The sequence below is a fragment of the Schistocerca serialis genome, chromosome 10 (genome assembly GCF_023864345.2).
Source record: "Schistocerca serialis cubense isolate TAMUIC-IGC-003099 chromosome 10, iqSchSeri2.2, whole genome shotgun sequence".
NCBI lineage: Eukaryota > Metazoa > Arthropoda > Insecta > Orthoptera > Acrididae > Schistocerca > Schistocerca serialis.
The window spans coordinates 87884853-87906888 of record NC_064647.1 but is presented as its reverse complement, the minus strand read 5'-3'; the positions used below and the strand labels follow the sequence as shown (position 1 = coordinate 87906888).

Below are 22036 nucleotides of genomic sequence, written 5' to 3'. Positions count from 1 at the left end.
CCTACAATACCTGCAATTTCCCCCATCCCACCTACTCCCAAAAGTGTAAAGCCCGACCCCTCCGTCCACTCCTGAACTCACCGTCCCTGTCCGTCCTCTGGACGCCCCCACCCCTCCTGGAAATTCCCTTCGTCCCCCCCCCCCCCCCACTGCTGAGGACATCATCCGGTTCCTCACTATCGTCCTCCAGAATGTCCATCCCTTTCAGCGCCCCCACACCCTCCATCAGGTATCCCTCGCCGCCCGTTCCATTTTCCACCTCAAAATGTACGCCACCTACTCCAACAACCAGACCCATTTCACCTTCTCCCGCCTTGACACCCTCGTCTAAATCCCTGTCATGGCGCGACAGCAACCTATCCTTTTCAACAACATCCGGTCCCTTCCCGCCAACAAGAACCTCTTCCTGCACACCCTTGCCACCCACAGCGTGGATGCCTTCCTCCTTAATGAAACTTTCCTCCAACCCCACCACTCCATCCACATTTCGCCCTATCTCCTCCACCGCTCCGATAATCCCCTCCCAATTGCATGTGGCGGAGTAGCCATTGGTCACCACCACCAGATCCCCGTTCGGCTCCAACCTCTCCTTCCCGACCCCACCAAACACCTGATCCTTAGTCTCTTCTTCCCCAGCCTTACCGTTACCTGTGCCACCATCTATGTCCGCTACAACGCCCCTATTCCCTTCGACTTCCTCTCCCACATCGACTGTACCTTCTCCTCTTACGTGATCGCCGCCGACCTCAACATCCATAGTCGTTCCGCCGCCCAGTTACGGCGGTGATATCGGTTCCTCTTCTCTCTTCAAGGCGACCTAATCCCCATCCCCCAGCACACCCGTCCCGAATCCAATTCCACTCCTGATGTTATCCTCTCCTCCCCCAACCTCCTTGGCCGCATAATGGTGGATGTCCTGGAGCCTATTGGTGGCGACCATCTCCCTGTCCTCCTCACCATTTCAGACGGTCGTCGCCCCCACCCCGACCCTCGTCATGACCATCCCCCTAAGTATGTCCATGACTATTCCTGTGCCGACTGGAATGCCTACCAGGATACCCTTTCCACCCAGGTCGATAGCCACCCCTTCACCTACCACCACCCTGACGATGTCACCCGTGCCGCCTCCTTCCTCCAGCAGACCTTGTCTGAGGCTGTGGAGGCCCACGTCCCTACTGTCGCCATCCACCCCCACCGTCCTACCTTACCCCCACAGGCTGTCCTCCTCCTCCGTGAATCCCGTCGTCTCTACCGTGCCTTCCTCCGCACGCGTGACCCGGACACCCTACGACGCCACCAGCAACTCCAGTGACACATTCGTAATTTGCTCGCGGCTAAGAAACGCCGGGACTGGCGACAGACATGCACCCGTTTAAATGCTACCCTACCAATAAACTTGTCCAAGTTCTGGTCGGCCTTCCGTCGCCTTACCGGAACTAAACCCTCTCCCTATTATCCTCTTCTCCATGATGATCACCCTTTCCCTGACACCCTTAGTAAGGCCAATCACTTTGCCTCCTACCTCTCCGATGTATTTTCCATCCCCGATGATCCCCAGTTCGATTACTTCCTCTTCCCGGATCGAACTGACACCTCTGTCCCTCCCCTCGCTCCTGGTTTCCAGTACTTGGACAACATTGCACACACGGAACTCAATGCCCCTATCACTACACAGGATCTCATTGATACACTCCGCACAAAACACAACACCACTCCTGGTCACGATCGTGTCACATACCGTCACCTTCGTGAAGCTCCTGTCTCTTGCCTCTCCACCCTGGCCAGGCTCTACAATGTAGTCCTGTCCACCGGTTACTACCCCGACCTGTGGAAAACCTCCCGTATCCTCATGTTCCTTAAACCTGGCAAACCGCCGTCCGCCATCTCCTCCTACCGTCCCATCAGCCTTACCTCGGTCTTCAGCAAGGTCCTGGAATCAATCCCCACCCAACGCATCCACCAGCATCTCCGCCAGCACCGCCTCCTTCCCGTTACCCAGTGTGACTTTCGGCCGTCCTTCTCTTCCGACGACCTTCTCCTCCACCTCACTCATCTCCTTTCCGAACAGCTTAATTGCTGTCGCTCCGCCATCTTCCTCTCCCTGGACCTCGAACGTGCATATGACAGCATATGGCATTCCGGTCTCCTCTTCAAGCTCCAAACCTTCGCCCTTCCCATTAACTACGTCCGTCTGATCGGCTCCTTCATCTCCCGCCATCCTTCCTATGTCACCATCCATAACACAGATTCCTACACCTTTTTTCCCTCTGCCGGTGTGCCCCAAGGCTCCGTCCTCTCCCCTCTTCTCTACCTTTTGTACACGGCGGACATGCCGCCGCCGTCAGCCCCCGTCTACCTTCTCCAGTTTGCCGATGACACTGCCTTCCTTGCCCTTGCCCCCACCCTACAGCGCTCCCTACACCTTCTCCAATCCCATCTTGACCAGTTCACCGCTTGGTGCAACCAGTGGTTGCTCAAGGTCAATCCCTCCAAAACCCAGGCGATCTTTGTAGGCAAAACCACCCCTTCCTTCCGCCTCCTTGATTTCTATCTCACCATCTATGGCCGTCCTATCGCTCTCACTCCCACCCTTAAGTACCTTGGCGTCACCCTCGACCGTCGCCTCTCCTGGACTCCCCACCTCCGGACAATCCAAGCCAAGGCACGCTCCCGACTCAGTCTCCTCAAGCTCCTCTCTGGCCGTACGTGGGGTCTGGGCCCCTCCACCATCCTCCACACCTATAAGTCCCTCATCCGCCCTATCCTTTCTTATGCCCATCCGGCTTGGATCTCCGCCCCCCCTACCTTTTATAAATCCCTCCTAATCCTTGAACGTCATGCTCTCCGCCTCGCCTATCGCATCCGTCTCCCCTCCCCCATGCGGATCCTGTACGATCTCATCCCCTTCCCCCACCTCCTCCTTTTCCTTGAAAGGATACGGATCCTGCACACCTCCCGCAAACTCGATCCTCCTCACCCGCTCGTCTCCCCGAACCTCTCCCACCTCCACCCGCTGCCGCGCCTGTATTTGCACGTCCCACCTGGTCTCCATCTCTCCACCCTCCTTACCCTCTCCCAAGGTGGCTTCCGCCAGCTCCCCCTCCCTGATGATGTCCTCCTCCCCTGCATCTACCCCTCCTATCAACTTTGATCCTCCCCCCCCACCTCCTTTGTCCTTTCCCCTAGGCACCCTCCCTCCCTCCCTTCCCTTCTCTTTCCCTTCCCCCCTCCCTCCTCCCCTCTCCCCCAGGCTTCCCCTCCCCCTTCCTCCCTCCCCCTCTCTCCTTTGCCCACTGGCATCTCTGGTCTCCCCTCTCCCATTCCCCTTCCCCTTCCTCCTCCTCCATCTCCTCTCTTGGCAGGTCCCCGGACTCGTTCACGCTCAGTGGACATTCGCGCGCCGGAGATCATCGCCGTCAGTGTTTCGTGTGTGTGCCTTCGTTTGTGTGTAGTGTTGTTCGCCGTCACGCCACCACCGTTCACATGCCGTCGCCATCATCCATGTTATGTGCACCGTGTCGCCTCGTGTTAGTGATGTTTCTCGTCCAGCGTGAACGGCTCCATGTTTTTTCGATTTTTAGTGTCTACATTTTTTGCCCACCGTTTTTGCTGTCTACTCTGTGCCACCTTTATGTACTACTTGTTGTCAAACTCAAGGCTGAAGGGCGGCGTATTGTGCTGCTGACAGCCCGCCTTTGTATAAGGTGTTTAAATTCACAATAAAGAAAAAAAAAAAAAAGCCGCACATCGGCAGTTCATCGACCGCCAGCAGACGTGGATAGCTGCCGCCCCGGCAGCCGGGCTTGAATCTTCTCGCTGATCTTTGGATTAGGCCTGGTATATCGGAGAAGTCTTTGGCGGAGACTAGTAGGAAATTATTTCAGTTGCTTTCTATATTATTCTTGTATGTAGTTGTGATTCGAAGATGGATCACTATTTTGTGTTGGTGTTATACTTCGAGAATTTGTTTGAGTTAATTGAACAGTCCAATAAATTGTTTTCGGACTTTGATCGTTAGTTAGGATTGATACCGATTGATACCGACAGGGCATACACGCCCATGTTTTGGACAGGAGGGAGGCCATAGAACGGGATGGAGGTTACATGAAAAAATAGGGTGTGTAGATAAGACAGCATTCTTTCGTGTATGCAATTCTCATTATGTTCAATAATGATTCGTTGAAGAAAAAAAATGTCGTGCATTGCTTTCTAGGCACCCTCGTAATACGTTCAGTGACTTCCTTATTTAACTATAAGGTGAAATCCTATAACATATTTTAGCGTCACATACCTCGCGCAGAAAAATTATCCTATGTTTAAGTTACGAATCTGCGACATTTTTGGTTTTACTACAATCTTATGTTAGCTAAGAACGAGACCATATGTTTCCTGTCTGGTCCCTTAAGAAATGTGCGGTGTTTGCTAGAGTTCTGCCGAATATTACTTCATTCACTTTAAAAATTAAATGACATCCGGAACTATATTATTTCTCTGCAACGGCTCACATCTCTGCACTAGCTGGCTACCCAATGCTGTCCAGATTAAATGCACCGGAAACGCAGTTGTTTCGTATTATCGCTCAGTCGATGTTCACAGCCTAAAACATAGCATAAAACGTACCGTTATTGTTATACTTGACTGTACTCAAGAGAGCAAAGCTTTGGCTACACGTGAAACGAAATCCAATGAGATTCCAGAAAACGCGGAATAATACGTAGTGTTACGTTTGTATCATATTTATTCTTATGAACACAGTTTAGTCTGGATTTTTCATCTTGCTGTTTACAGAAAAGCTAGTTATCCACCCATTTCAATGTTAATGTCTTACTTCCAAAATTATGTTTTCTTGCTATGATTTACACTGAGGAGACAAAAGTCATGGGATAGCGGTATGCTCATATGCAGATGGCGGCAGAATCGCGAACACAAGGTGTGAAAGGGCGGTGCACTGGCCGAGCTCTCATTTGTGCTCAGGCGGCCCATGTAAGAATTTTTCACACGTGATTATGTCCGCACGACGCGAATGTACAACTTCCAAATCCGAATGGCATCCGGAGCTGGAAACTTAAGACAGTAAGTTTCGGAAATCGTTAGGGAATTCAATATTCCGAGGTCCAAAGTGTCAAGAGTGTCGAGATTAGCAAATTTCGGGCATTACCTCTCACCGCGGACAACGCAGTGGCTGGCAGCCTTCGCTCAACGGCCTGGAGCAGCAGGTTTTGCGTAGAGTTGTCAGTGCTGACAGACAAGCAACACTGTGTGAACGTATCCCCCCAGGACAGTGCGGTGAAATCTGGCGTTAATGGGCTCTGGCAGCAGACGACCGACGCGAGTGACTTTGCTGACAGCACGACATCGCCTGCAGCGCCTCCTGTGGGCTCGTGACCCAATCGATTGAACCCTAGACGACAGGGAAAGTGTGGACTGGTCAGTTGAGCGCGGATTTTAGTTGATAAGAGCTGACGGTAGGGTTCGAGTGTGGTGCAGATCCCACGAAGCCACGGACCCAAGTTCTCAAAATTGTGCTTTGCAAGGTGGTGGCTCCATAATGGTGTGGACTGTGTTTACACGTAATGGACTGGGTCCTCTGGTCAGTCTGAACCTATCACTGAGTGCAAATTGTTACGTTCTGCTACTAGGAGACCATTTGCAGGCATTCATGGACTTCATGTTCCCAAACAAAAACGGAATTTCTGTTGATAACAATGCGCTAGTCAGGACGTTGTGGACAGTCCTAGCAAATAATTTGGTCGCTCAAATTCCCCGGCATGAAACCCATTGGACATTTGTGGGAAATAATCGAGAGGTCGGTTAGTGCACAAAATCCTGCAATTGTGGACGGCTAGAGAGGTTGTGGGGCTCAGTATTCCTTCAGGGGAGTTCCAACGACTCGTTGACTCCACCCCACGTCGAGTTTCTGCACTACGGGAGGCAAAAGGAGGTCCGACACGATGTTAGCGGGCATCAGAGGACTTTCGTCACCTCAGCGTATTTTTGCAGGTACGTTCGGTGGTGTGAGTGAATCCTGACTGCAAACTGTGTCCCGAACAGTGTCAGTAGTAAGGAGGAAATGAAATTAAAACGTCTTTCCTGATGCTCAAGTTTTACTGCATGTAGAGCGCAAATGGAGTAAATTTCCTTTCACGATTTTCCGGAGGCCGTCAGCGAGACAAAGTTTGGAAAGTGTTTCTAATTATGTTTAACGTTTCTTGAAGTGACTGACTGCTCTCTTTCTCAAATACTAGATGAAATTAATCTGGATTATTTGCGCACCAAGACTTACACTGCCTCGAGGCATGTACACGGTTTCTGACTGTAATACCTGTAACGTACAATTGTATCCCTTAATGAGCAGATTATGATAGCATTGTAATTCGGTCAATGATCACATGAAACGCTGAATTCAAGTTTTTGTTTCCCCTGGAAGCTGCCAGACGTGCATCTTGCTAACTGCAATGTGCGCCGTTTCATGTGTTTTGTGGTACAGATCGCCGTATTTTATGGGATTACATCAGTTCGCAATACTGACCGGTGCCGAATCATTTCGTATTGTTTGCTAGGTGTTTTCGGTTGTGTAGCTATTCACAAGGATCTGCGGTACATGTCAGATATCACATAATTAAAATATAAAGTAAAAAACGACCCTGTATTTTCAGCCGACGGAATAAAAAGCGAACTTTGAAGGTATAAGCCGTTAAGGTAGCTTCACATCGGTAAACAACTCCAACAAACAGAAACTTGCAACTGTCGTAAGTTTGGAAAACTTACAACTGTTGAGAACTGTTGAAAAATGTTGACAATGGTTTCAAACTCTTGTAAACACACGTTTAAAATTTTCATTTTTTGTACAGGAAAGCAGAGGAAATGGACTGTGAATTTGCCATTTGTTATTGTGGGAGGTGACGTTTTTGCTCTTTCAGAGTACATGATGAAATCATACGCAGGATGGCAAGAGAAAGGCAGCCAGGAAAGAATGCGAGATTACCGAATATCTCGCGCTAGAATAATTGTGGAGAATTTTTTTGGAATATTGTGAGCAGTCTTCTAGCGTCTTAGAATAACTATGCACTCGGTCCTGAAATAGGGACATAGTCACTTCTGCAACTGTCTTTGCAGTTTTCTAAGAGGAAACAAAGAAATTGCCATAATTTACTCACCACCCGGCACTTTTGATGTGGAAGATCCAGAATCAGGCAGGGTTTCGGATGGCAATTGGAGGATGCCTCCGCAAAATAAATGTCTTCAGAGAAAGGGGGGCAACACAGGAAGAACCGAAAAGAATATAAGAGATGAATTATCGGGTGTTGGTGTAGTGAAATATCAAGAGAAATATCAATAAATAGATATCGAGTGAAAAGACTCATGTAATTAAAAACTTCCGAAGAAAACCCTTATAGCTTTAGTTATTAACGATGTAAGCCATTAATTTTCAAACTATTTTATATGAGATGTTGACAAAATGATGACAAGAGAAATAAACAAATTACCGGTGACAGCACAGTTGTAATCACAAAATTTACGACCAAAAGTCTTACAGCTTCAGTTACACTAGAGAATGACATTTTACTTACGTTTGTAAGTATTTTTTTCCCCTGGCTTCTTCACGCCTTCCAAATACTTCATATGCTCGTAAAATATCCATTTGGAAACGTAAATCTCAGTTGTCTCAGACCCACTTTTAGTTTTGACCGTTTTACAATGATCACGGTTGTACTATGTTTTCATATTTGTCAATTTCCTTTCACAGTCCCCAAGCGGGACACCAATTTTATCCGGAACTTCTTTCAACAAATCTTTCCTTTTATGTCCGTCTTTATACGCAGAATCAGAAGAATCCCACAGGGGTTCCCTCATTTCATTTTCTAACAGAAACTGAATTGTTAGATTTGTTGACGACGCGTGAGTCGCCATTGTTGAAATAAACACAGCAGACGAAGAAAGAAACACTGCAGATGACACGGCAAATGCACATGCGCAAGTCACCCAATTCTTACCGTGTTTGCTCACTGACCATAAACTACAAACACGAGACAACATTTCCCTCAACTAGTTGTTCAGACTCATGACTTCAGACAACTGTTGACAACAGTTGAAGACTAAGTCAAACATCGCGTTGGAAACAGGTGTCAACTGAGGTTATTGGAGTTGGTTTTCGGTGTGAAGGTAGCTTCAGACTCACATACAGGGGCTACAGTCAGCGCACTTCTCTACGTCACAAAGTTTTAGAAGCAGAGCGTCGTCGACCAGACATACAAGACAGTAGTAATTAACGAAACATAAAAATGGAGGATATACAATAAAATATTCACCTAAATTTCTGTACTTAAGAACTGTAAGCGTGGCGTTTTGTCATTGTTTTTTCATACTGTCATGCAGAGTTTTTTCCTTTTTATCCGGATGCTTCTTACTGTTCTGTTTTTGTTTATTTACAACATGCTGCATTACACACTATCTGTAATACTACATGTATGTATTCTGTGTGTGTAGTGTTAGTAGTGCTTGTGTTGTATGATGGTGGTGATTGTGGTGGTGATGAGAGAAGGCAGAGGGTGCAGCCCTGGTGCCGGCGGCCCACAGACTGCTCGCGAACTGCACCAAGGTGGCTGCCGAACGTAACGCCCCCACCTGACGGACGGATCACCGTCTACTGTGTTGCACACCCCCACTTCATCACACACTGCGAAGAGGTTTGGTACTTAAACCAGGGCACTGACGGCAAGGCTGATGGTCAGCAACTTTATGCCACCACCTCTCCTCGCCTTGTCGGCCAAATACGGCCGATAATTTTTTTTTTTCCACAAACAGAGATTCGAACCCGCTTACGCTCCCGGTCGAGCGGCACCGCATAAGCGCGCCTTAGTGACTTTTCCTTATTGATCTCATTTTGTTCGTTACGTGACATTTGTTCGGGGCGGACGTCGCATGACACCCATTAGAGCTCATCGTTGATCCATTCACTCAGTTTTTTTTATCACACAGGACAGCTAACATTCCGACCGCACACGCTGAGCTACCGTGCCAGCTTTTCGTTCTGTTTGCTCTGGGCGGACGTCCCATGAGGCTTGTGCAAGTTCATCGTCGTTTCGTTAACCCAGTTTACTTATTACAGAGGGCGCGGCTGATCCTGTGACCGAGCATACTGATCTAACATGCCGGCCACATATAGGAAGTAACTGGGATCGAACCTATGACATCTTCACATCTTCTTAGCCCTTGATATACTGGGAAAACTACCTTTTTTTTAACCTCATTTTGTTCATTGTGGTTCGTTACATTTGTTCGGGGTGCACGTCCCTTCACATCCGTTCAACTTCAATACTGATCCATTATCTCAGTTTTTTTTATTACAGAGGGCAGCTAACGCTTTGACCGAACACGCTGAGCTACAGTGCCGGCTTTCATTGTTCGTTTCGTTTGGTGTGGGTGGACGTCACATGACATGCGTTCAAGTTGATCGTTTATTCCTTTACTCAGTTTTCTTGTTACAGAGGACAATCGGCCCTCTAAGCGAACACGCTGAGCTACCCGGCCGGCGAGACTTCGGCCGCAGAGGCGCATGCTTACTGTCGTGGTTTCTGAATAGAACGATAGGAAGTTGGGCTTCATACCATCCTAGATCACATTACAGATTACTGCGGAAACAACTCCCAAACGAATTATGTTATTGTAACTATTAGTTATTCTAATCTTAAGACAAATGAGTACACAATAGAGAAACTGTATTCCTCGTTTCCCCATATGACACTGATTTATTGCGCTGCGTCAGCTTCGTGGTTAACAAACTTTATATCCTTCCGGTCGGGTTTGTTTCGAACCAATTAACCACGAGATGTCGTTGTCATAGTTGAGACCTCGGTTACACTCCTTAATTGACTACAGCCTGCTCAGCACTGCTCGAGGCACCTGGGGCTGCACTTACGCGGGGTCCTCCGACCCGCCGAGAGTCCGCCGTTCATAGTGAGACGGGCAGCGGCGAGAGGAGCCACCCCTCACTCCCATTCCCTCCCCTCCCCCCGCCTTCCCATCCCCCCCCCCAGGCACCACCCTCACAGCACGGCCGGTGCGGCCTGGCGGGACCGGCGCACCGGCGCCGTCGGGGCGACTTCCTGCGAAGGGTTTCACCCGACCAGTCGTGTTTCTTTCGGCACCAGCAGTCGGTCCGAGATCGCAGAGTTCAGTGAAGGCATTAAAGGAGAATTAACGTCTCAAAATGAATAAAAGCGCTTTGATAGGAGTATGAAGTGAACAAGTAATTTGGGACCGACTTGACCAACTACCACGAACGTGATCTCAAACAACTCTCAGGGAAAAAAAAGGAAAGCAACTAAATGTATCAGGCATGTATTTATCCTTTATTAAACACAACAACGCCTTTCAAAATAGCCATGTTACAATTCTGGAGGGTACTTTTGTCCAGTCGTTGCAACTACAAAAATGAGTGGCTTTTTTTTTTTTCCACCAGACGCATTTCACTTTATTGAGGTAAAGCATCATGAGTTGTCTGTAATTAAGTTGTTTACATTTTGATTTGCTTTAAGGTCGAAAAACAGTTCGTTAACAATATGTTACCTATGGTGATTTTCCCTTGATTTCTCGCTTACATCGGGACATGTAGAAAAGTAATGTATGCTTCACTTTTCTATCATCAGAACAGATATTCCTTTTCTCAAAAGTCCCCTTTATTTTCGACTTCCCGTCGTAGTTAGATGATAAAGATTTGGGGCATTTTTTGTTTTCTAGATCGCCATCATTTTTAATCTTCATAAAAACTCTTACACTTTATTCATACATCGTTTCCTGTTCACATGCCAATATGTAAGTAATCTTTTGTCTGTACTTTAATGTACAATAAGTGTAATTACGTTATCGGTGTAGCTCTGGTACATTGTTTGTTTATTCTCTGTACCAGATGCCACTGATGATGGGCTGTAAGCCTGAATACAAGTATGGCTAATAAACGCTTCGGAAGTGAATCTCATGGCGTGCAGTTACTTGTCCTTTATGAAATAGACCCAAGTTGCGGAGCAGCTAGCATACAAGATTTTTCAATAATTTATGGAGGCCTGCCTCTATGGTGATCAGTCCTCTGACTTATTTGATGGGCCCGTCACGATATACCACAAATAATACCCACGGCCAAACCTGTTCGTGTGGTTGCGGGCGGTGGCGATTACCAGAAGTAGAAACTGCCTGGGTGAACACTGACACCGTCAGAATGTGGCAACAATTCGTGCATACTTGAGGAAGTTGATGCCAAAGGGAGCGAGATGTTGTCGACAGCCCGCTATTGGGAACTGAAGTGGGAATTTTCCATGTGAGTTCAGACTCTCTGTGGCTGCCGTGGCCATGAGGTTGCCCACCCATCAGGCAGACTTCCTATCATGAATATACACGCATGAAAAGTTTTGCATCAACCCAGTTCCCAGGACTCCTGAAGGTAGACGTAGACTGTGGATATTGTATCACAGACACAGTCCCTTTGACTGTTCAGAGATGTCAATAAATCCGCCCAAAGATGTAAACAACCATGCATGATCAGCGCCTATTAGACGGATGGATCTGACAGCCTATCAGTTCCACTCATTCCACCAGGAAGGAGATACACGGCTCGTTTTCCTGTAGTTCAACCGTACCTACACGGTCAATACGACGTTTCGATCGTCCGCATTGTTACTTTGTGCCAAGGGAAGTGTCCAAACGCCTCGGTGTGAACCAAAGCGATGTTCTTCGGACATGGAGGAGATACAGAGAGACAGAAACTGTCGATAACATGCCTCGCTCAGGCCACCCAAGGTCTACAACTGCAGTGCATGACTGCTACCTATGGACTATGGCTCGGAGGAACCCTGACAACAACACCACCATGTTGAATAATGCTTTTCGTGCAGTCACAGGACGTTGTGTGACGACTCAAACTGTGCGCAATAGGCTGCATGATGCGCAACTTCACTCTGGAAGTCCATGGCGAGGTCCATCTTTGCGACAACGATGCCATGCAGCGCCGTACAGATGGGCCCAACAACATGCCGAATGGACGGCTCAGGATTGGCATCACGTTCTCTTCACCAATGAGTGTCGCACATGCCTTCAACCAGACAATCGTCGGAGACGTGTTTGGAGGCAACCCAGTGAGGCTGAACGCCTTAGACACAATGTCCAGCGAGTACAGCAAGTTGGAGGTTCTCTGCTACTTTGGGGTGGCTTCATGTGGGGCCAACGTACGCCGCAGGTGGTCATGCAGGGCTCCGTAAAGGCTGTAAGACTAGTGAATGCCATCCTCCGACTGATAGTGCAACCATATCGGCAGCATATTGGCGAGGCATTCGTCTTCATGGACGACAATTAGTACCCCCATCGTGCACATCTTATGAGTGACTTCCTTCAGGATAACGACATAGCTCGACTAGAGTGGCCAGCATGTTCTCCAAACATGAACCCTATCGAACATGCCTGGGATGGACTGAAAAGCAAAATTTTGTACCGTAAATAGTTACAACTGAAAGAGAAACAGCCCTCTTTCACTATAATTTTAACAAATTAACCTGGTTTCAACACTGTTAGGAGTGTCTTCTTCAGAATTTAAAACAAAGAATGATCTATATTCTATAACATGGTCACTGATTTTCGTTCTTCACTGCCAGTGTTTACGCCTGTTCGTTTGTGGTGAGTGTTGCCAACGTATGAAACGAATTTTCGTGTGTGGGATGTGTGATGTGTGAGACAGAGAGAGAGAGAGAGAGAGAGAGAGAGAGAGAGAGAGTGAAATTGTCTCGTATGTAGGTAGAGACGTGAGAGGAGTGGTTTTTTTGCAAGCGGCGTTTGGGGGGGCGGGGGGCGGTGGAGGGTGATGATAGCGAGGAAAGACAGGAATGGCATTGCACAGTGATTACGAAAAGAAAAAACAGTCGTCTCACGTCTCTACCTACAAACGAGACAGTTTCACTCTCTCTCTCTCTCTCTCTGTCTCACACATCACACACACACACACACACACACACACACACACACACACACACACACACGCGCAAATTCGTTTCATATGTTGACAACACTCAGCACAAACGAATAGGCGCAGACACTCTGGCAGTGAAGAACGAAAAACAGTTAAGAAAGCCAACTGTGAACAGTGCAGCACAAGGAATAGCGCAGAATGCCAAAAAATGCCAAGGGCAGGTGTCGAATGAAGCCTGTCGACACCAATCACTGGTAGCAAGAGGAGAAGATGCAGATTATGTAAAGAGACTACGTAAGTAGCTTGCACACTAACTTTATAAAGAAAACAATGTTTTTAACGTAAAACAATAAAAAAATATACACGTGTGTATTCAGTTTATAGAACAACCACAGAAGATACTTTGTAAATAGGAGAGGAACGCGTCTGGTGTAATTCTTTTTAATCAGACTGCAGTCAGCTGAAGACAGATAATCTATGGCAACAGATTTAATAATTTTATTTACTTATGTGGGGAACAAAATGAGAATTCTTGGAGTAAAGGAAAAGTATATTGTGTCGTCTTAATTTCCTCTATACAGGGCCACGTTTTATAGTCATCCACGGTTAAACGCAATTTGTATAATTTTCACAGTAGTGTCACTGAAAGGGGTCAATCATACTACTCGCTGACGACATTGCTACCTTGAGTGAAAGTGAAGAAGAATTACGTGATATTCTGAATAGAATCAACATTCTAATCAGTACATAATATTGCCTGAGAGTAAACTGAAGAAAGACGAAAGTAATGAGAAGTAGCAGAAATGAGAACAGCGAGAAACTTCACATCAGGATTGATGGTCACGAAGTAGATGAATTTAAGAAGTTCTACTACCTTGGGAAATAACCAATGACGGGCGCAGCAAGGAGGACAACAAAAGCAGACGAGCACTGGCAGAAAGTCTTCCGGCCAAGAGAGGTCTACTGGTATCAAACATAGGTCTTAATTTCAGGAAGAAATTTCTGAGAATGTACGTCTGGAGCACAGCAGTGTATGGCAGTGAAACGTAGACTGTGGGGAAAACCGGTATAGAAGAGCTTCGAAGACTTTGACATGTGGTGCTACAGACGAATGCTCAAAATTAGGTTCACTGATAACGTAAGGAATGACGAGGTTCTATGGAGAATGTGTAGAAAACAACGACAAGTAGAAGGGACAGGATGATAAGACATCTTTTCAGTACTTGAACGGTACTAGGGACAGCTGTAGAGAGCAAAATCAGTAGAGGAAGACTGAGATCGGAATACATGCAATTAATTGAGGGTTAAGTTGCAACTGCTAGTTTGACATGAGGTTGGCACAGGAGAGGAATTCGTGGCTGGCCGCAGCAAACCATTCGGAAGACTTATGACTTTAAAAAAAAAAAAAAAAAGCAAAGCCTCAGACAAACTGAGTGGTAGAGTTTCGTTAGAGATGCCCACGCGCCTTCCCACCACAGAGATGTGTCATAAAGTATATAAGCCGGGCGGACACAAATGGGGAATCATTATAGCCACGATACGTGCCACAGACCTAGTAATTAATTTACATAAGCGATTTCGACAAACGCAAGGTTGTTATGACGTGGCAGCAGGCAACCAGCATCTCAGAAATGGCGAAGCCGGGCGACCGTTCGCTTGCTACTGTCTTCAGCAACCACGAAAAGTGGATGAAGGACGGTGAAATCGTGGGTAGGAAACAAGTTGTTGGAGATCAGTGCCTGAAACCAGAACGTAAAGATCGCTCTCTAAAGCACGATGGGCAACGACGTGTGGCAGGTGTGACGGCAGAGTTCAACGCTGGCGCAAGCGCACGTTTTCCGGTGCTCACTGTTCAGCGCGCGTTGCTGAGCACGCGGCAGACGACGCCTGTGTGCTCCCATGTTGACTCACCGACATCGCCAATTGCGGCTACTGTGGACGCGGACTCGTCGAGACTGCTCTGTAGCTGATGGCACACACTGCAGCCACCAGCTATGCACACACTAACTACCGGGCGCAGCCCCTGCATATGAACCTGGCACCACCACGTACCTACAGAGGGAGTTTTTGAGTACGTGCCACGTAGAGTCGCTGCTCCCTTGCATTCTAAAGGTGGGCCAATACACATCTGGTCACAGTTTTAGGGTTTATCAGCGTATTTAGGTATTGCAGATTCTTCTAGGGCGCTTGGTTTGTTAATACAGTTGCAAGCCACGAGAGCTACAGGCCAACAGTTCAACTTGCTGATGCTCTCCAATAGCAGCACCATCACCAACAATAAATTCAATAAAAATTTCAAAAATATTGACTACCTTCTATGGACGCTCTCGTACTACATTTTGTGATCGCAGTCGCGAAATGTGGAAGCTAGTGTGTAATCTTCATCTCAGTGGTGCTTTCCAGCACTACCACAACCGAGAACATAAAAAAATGTAGAATGAAGTCCAGAGCAATACGGAAACTTGAGGCCAGGGGAAGGCGGGGGAACATTCTCACGCTGCAGTTTGGAATACCGCAGCTCATACCAAACAGCTCAGCTTGATGGTGTTCTCTAAAAGTGCCACAACCGAAGACGACAGCAAATCTAATACGAAGCCCCAGAATAGTGGACCACATGTGGAACCTAGGGCCATCCTCTTCTAACACGACTTGTGACTGCATTTGTGGGGAAAGTAAACTACTATGTCTGCATGGGGAACTAGAGGCGAATTTCGCGTAAAATTTGTCAAAAATGGTTCAAATGGCTCTGAGCACTATGGGACTTAACATCTATGGTCATCAGTCCACTAGAACTTAGAACTATTTAAACCTAACTAACCTAAGGACATCACGAGGCAGAGAAAATCCCTGACCCCGCCGGGAATCGAACCCGGGAACCCGGGCGTGGGAAGCGAAAACGCACGAGCTGCGGACTAAAATTTGTGATAGACCACTTTGAATACTATTTCTGATCTAGTCATTGTCGTAACGGCCTCTTATCACTTAGAGGGCCCGCACAACATACAAGCAAGGTGGGCTGCCGACCTCCCTTCAAGAGTTCGTATCAAAATATCGCCAGTGAATGTAAACATCAAGACTTTCCTCATAAACACGGTTCTACTTCGTGAAAAGCCATTTGACGGAGAGCCAACAATTGGAAGTAATGCGACTAAGTGTAGCACTCCGCAGAATCGGTGTTATAAGCATGCCAGAACAGTCAGACCGTCAGCGTGTACTGTGGTGTGCGTACTGTAAGACCTTCGGTACACACACCATCAGATTATTTGACTTGTCGCTCTAACGAAGTAGGCGAGTGTCAGCAATATGTCTCGTGGTCTTATCGTGGCGTGTTTATCTTCTGCCGTTAGGTCAGAGGATAGAAATGCCACTTGCACGCTTAGAGTAGCAGATTGACGGTGACCAACTTGATTAATTTTCACACACATTTATTAAAATAATAATAATAATAATCATAGATATAACGTAACTTGATTCTGGATGCTGTTTACAATTGACAATCTGAAGTTCCTTTGGTCTTGGTATGTTAATCTTATTCTCACATATCTGATACTTGACAAAGTGTCTATTCATTTATCTTCATGGCTATTACAGGAATATGATAATTTTATCAGGCGCAGACTGAAACTTGACTACAGACTGATGCAGACAGACTCATCGGAGGTCTGTACACTCGTTATAATATCTCGCGCGTTCAGGTATCACTGCGCGAGTGTGATCCGCGAGGAGAAAAGGTCTACGTTAGCAGCAATCTCACTGGCTGCGTTACATATTAATACGCGGATCGACGAAAGCAGAATTTGGTCCGTCTCCAAGACAGCGCCATCTCATAGTGCGGAGACGGACGAGCGCTGCGCCTGAACTGTTGTGTTTAGCGGGGCGCGCTCTGTTGGGAAAGTTGTGTACGCGCTGACTACACGGAACTATGTACACAACATGTACCTACAGCTAGGACAGCTCTGGCCAATACCTACACCAGCTCTATCCCAGTAAACACTCGCCGTAGTCTTTTGTAGAAATTTGTATCTTGTTGGGTGTAACGCCACTTTGGAACTATGTAGCGTAGTATTTTGGTTGCTATCTTTTCTTTTCATTGTCTTGTAACTTTTATCGAGCTTTCGCCACCACCACAAGAATTATATTGTTTCTTGTTGTTGTTGAGTTTGGAAATTAGTGCACGCCAACAAGGCGTTTTAGTTAAATAAAGCGTATTCGATCTTCACCGTTAGTTCTTTCCTGCCGGCCGCAGGACACTAGAGTTATGGATCAGTGCCTTGGCGAAACTACTTTAAAGAGTAATTCATAATCCTGTATTGCATGTTGTTGCCATTTTGCAACAAACCGTAAATTTATGTACAATAATTAAGGATAGCACTTGTATGTCCGTAATGTTTCCATACGGCAACACACACAGTCTCACCCCATCGAGCTAGACTTTGTTAGGCATCGTAATGTTGGTAGAAATAGTTAAATCAATAATAATCTTTGCTAAAGGTCGAGTGTAGTTAAACACACGCGACAGCAGCTGAAAGAGTGATGCATTTCTACCTGTTGGATTACACCTAGTTAGGTTTTAAGGTGTGTAAAATGATGCTTAATGATAGGAAAGAGTTTATTTCCCTGTCTGTTATTGGCAACAAATCTAAAGTAATGAATAAATCAAAATTTCAGTGTTCAAGCTGTTACATAGTATTTTGTCTATCTGACCCTACTGTCAAATATTTTTTTCAATAAAACTGGTTTCCTAAAGAAACCGTGCAGTAGTGGGTTAAATGGTTGCCCTAACTGAAATACTTGTTTGGAAAGCTTCTTGATGTCGCTCTCCAGCACAACAATCAAGATCAACAAGTCCAACCTCCCCCCAGGGGGTCCACAACTCTTTTTCTGGATATGTGCGAGCTAATGTGGCCCTCCTTCCTTCCCGGGCTGCATACCTTCCATTTCCGCATCCTTCCCTATCCCCCATCTTCGCCCCACTCCCCTCACCTCTGGCTCTTTCCTTCCCCTTCTCCCCCTCTGGGAGTATGGTTTGTGCCTACGTCCGGAGACGGACGCTCGTAAATGTAACGCATTCTTCGCCTTCTCTGCTTGTATATCTTTATCCTTCCTTCGTCCTTCTCTTTTCCTTACCTCTTCTCTTTACCCTTTTCTCCGCTGCAGCGTTTGAGACCTCTCCTCTTTCCTTTCTCTTTTTTTGTTTTTCCCTTTCCCTTTCTCCCTCCCTGTGCGTGTCTGAAGGCCGACCCACGCATTTTCGTGCGTAGCCGGTGACGGGGTAACGCGTAATTCCCCGCCCCGGGTAGACAGGTAGGACACGTACGTACCCCCTGGTAACGGCCAGGCCCAGGGAGGGGTGATTACCCGAGCTGATACCTTCCGAAAGTGCCGATTGGTCCCTACGTCCGTTTGTCGGGAGGTGTGACCTCAGGTGTGAACAATCACTTAAGGCGGGAGTGCCCTCAGAGAGGGGCCCCACAAGGGAGGAGCGCGCCATCGGAGACGCCGGTAATCATGGGGATTCTTCCGAAATGGTTTCCTCATCTTCCACTATGTCTGCTCACAAGCGTAAGTTCACTGAGTCTCAGCCACAGACAGTTCTTCCATCGTTGCCACAGTTCCTTGTTGTTTCAGAAGTCTGACAAAGGTCACGAATTCTCCATGGTCAACCCTTTCATTATTCAGAAAGGTGTTGACGCAATTGCAGGTCCTGTAAAGTCTTGTTCCAGATTACGGAATGGCACCTTGTTGTTAGAAACAGTCAGTGCCCTCCAGGCACAAAAATTGCTGCGTACTTCACTGCTCCACACCTTCCCTGTCCGGATTGAAGCGCACCGCACTTTAAATTCCTCACATGGAGTCGTTTATACACGCTCCCTCGACGGATTGTCTGACGAGGAAATTCAGCACTACCTGTCTAACCAGGGCGTAACGGCTGTTCATAGAGTTCTGAAAAGGGTTGACATGAGCCTCATTCCAACTCGCACTGTCTTCTTGACATTTGACAAAGTTCAACTCCCATCGAAAATGAAAGCAGGCTATGAGAATTTCCGTTCGCCCTTACGTCCCAAACCCTATGCGTTGCTATCGGTGTCAGCAGTTCAATCACACCAGCCAGTCCTGTGCCAATCCGGCCAAATGTGTTACGTGTGGCAGGGATGTCCATGAGGGTGCTTGTCCACCTCCATCCCCTCGTTGCATCAACTGTAAGGGTGACCACGCTGCTTCCTCTCGAGATTGCCCCATTTTTAAAGACGAAAAGCTCATTCAGGAAATCAGATTGAAGGAAGAGGTGTCGACCTTTGCTGCTCGAAAATTATTCGCCAGTCGACAGCCCACTGTGCTTCAGACAGGAAAATACAGCACTGTCCTTGCTTCTCCTTGGCCAACAAAGGAGGCGGCCACGCAGACTTGCGACCTCACCTTTAGTGCCATGGTCGTCAGATGGGCCAGCGTAAAGATCGCCCATTCAACCTCACTTTCGCCTGCCCACTCTATGGCTCACCCTTCATCGGGTTCTGCTAAATCTCGAGCACAAAAGTCAGACACGAAGACTTCGAAAAAAGAGCATACTTGTGAAGATTTTTTACGTACCCCAACTTCACAACCATCGGTTACTCCTTCATCTAAACATCATGTTTCGAAGAAGGCTAATAAGAAACCCTGTTCATCTCCTTCTCCACCAAGGCGTGTCTCATCTACAGCACCGCCTGGCGGAAATCGCCCTCGGCCGTCTTCTGCGTCGCCGAGGCGCACTGCTGGCGGCCGATCAACCAGCCGATCGCTTGTGGCAGGAGCTGCTCCTGAACAAACTATGGATCACGATCTTCTGCCTTCGGCTGAATGCCATTCCATGCTGTCGGTCGCAAGCTCTGAGCAGTCGTTGAGTTGACAGCAACCTTGGTCACATTCCTCCATTTTCTGTTCACTCTATGACCATTATCCACTGGAATATCCACGGCATTTGAGGCCAATCGGGATGAATTGTCGATCCTCTTACGATCCTACTCGCTGGCCATCCTCTGTCTTCAGGAAACAAAGCTGTGTCCCCATGACCGCTTTTTTCTCCCCCATTTTCAGTCCGTCCGATTTGATCTCCCCTCTGTTGAAGGCACTCCAGCCCATGGAGGACTCATGATTCTTCTCCATGATACTCTCCATTATCACCCAATCTCTTAAGCCCTTCCTTCCAAGCTGTTGCTGTCCATCTTTCCCTTTCTTGATATACCTTTTCTCTTTGTACTGTATACATTCCATCGGCCACACCAATGGCATGAGCTGATCTCCTTCATCTTCTTGGTCAGCTTCCACCCCCCTGTTTGCTGGTTGGCGACTTCAATGCCCACCACCCGCTTTGGGGATCTCCACATCCTTGTCCACGTGGCTCACTATTGCTAGACGTCTTCCACCAAGTGGATCTAGTTTGCCTCAACACTGGGGTCCTTACATTTTTGTCTGCCTCCACGACAAATTTCTCTCATTTGGACCTTTCGGTCGGTACTGTTCCGCTAGCTCGGCGCTTCGAATGGTTCGCCCTTGATGATACACACTCGAGTGACCACTTTCCATGTGTCCGTAGACTGCAGCCTCAACTGCCATATATGCGCCCGCGACGCTGGAAGTTTGCCCAAGCCGATTGGACACTTTTTCCGTCTCTAGCGACATTCGATGACCGTCACTTTCCTAGCGTCGACGATGAGGTCACACATATTACAGACGTTCTTCTTACAGCTGCGGAACATTCAATACCACGCACCTCCGAATTGCCCGGTGCCCCCCAGTTCCTTTGTGGAACGAGGCATGCCATGACGCAATACGTGAGCGGCGACGTGCTCTTCGTGTTTTCCGCCACCATCCTACTTTGGCCAACTGTATCCGCTATAAGCAGTTTCGTGCGCGATGCCGTCGCGTCATCCGCGATAGCAAGAAGGCAAGCTGGAAATTCTTTATTAGCTCATTTAACACCTTCACTCCCTCCTCGGAAGTTTGGAGGCGGATTCGACGGTTATCAGGCGCGCCTAGTTTCTCCCCAGTCTCTGGGCTCACTGTCGCGCATGATACATTAGTGGACCCCATCGCAATTTCTAACTCATTGGGTCAACACTTTGCTCGGATTTCGAGCTCTTCAAATTACCCGCCAGCGTTTCTCCCGAAGAAACCTGCAACGGAAGTGCAACCTCTTGCTTTCTTCTCTCAAAGTCGCGAAAGCTATAATACTGTTTCTCCATGCGGGAACTCCAACATGCACTCTCTTCTTCTCGCTCCTCCGCCCCAGGACCGGATGGTATCCACGTCCAACTGTTGCTGTATTTATCAACCCATAGTCTGCGTTACCTCCTTCGCCTTTATAATCGAATTTGAACCGACAGTACTTTTCCCAGACGATGGCGGGAAGCTATCGTCGTTCCTGTTCCGAAACCTGGAAACGACAAACATCTCCCCTCTAGCTATCGCCCCATTTCTCTCACGAGTAGTGTATGTAAGGTTTTGGAGCGTATGGTGAATTGCCGTTTAGCTTGGTGGCTGAAGTCCCGCAGTCTTTTAACACCTGCCCAATGCGGATTCCGAAAGCATCGTTCTGCAGTTGACCATCTTGTTGCTCTCTCCACTTATATCATGAACAATTTTCTCCGGAAACGCCATACAGCAGAAATATTTTTTGACCTGGAGAGAGCATACGATACCTGTTGGAGGACAGGCATCCTCCGCACACTGTTCTCTTGGGGCTCTCGAGGTCGGTTGCCCCTTTTTCTTCGCGAATTTATGGCAGAGCGCACATTTAGAGTGCGGGTGAACACTACTCTCTCCTGTACTTTCTCCCAAGAAAACGGGGTACCCCAGGGCTCCGTGCTGAGTGTTGTACTGTTTGCCATTGCCATAAATCCAATTATGGATTGTCTCCGTCCTGATGTCTCGGGCTCCCTCTTTGTGGACGATTTTGCGATCTACTACAGCTCTCAACGGACCAGCCTTCTTGAACGACGTCTTCAAGGATGTCTCGATCGCCTCCACTCTTGGAGCATCGAAACCGGCTTCCGTTTTTCTCCCAGTAAGACCGTTTGTGTTAATTTTTGGCGACGTAGGGAGTTT

General features: G+C 47.6%; 1 protein-coding gene across 2 annotated transcripts in view; it reads right to left on the bottom strand.

The window, feature by feature from the left end:
• Positions 1-22036, bottom strand: part of LOC126424827 (cytochrome P450 4g15-like) — a 157690-nt gene that overhangs the window by 12938 nt on the left and 122716 nt on the right. The gene's annotated exons all lie outside the window — the stretch shown is intronic.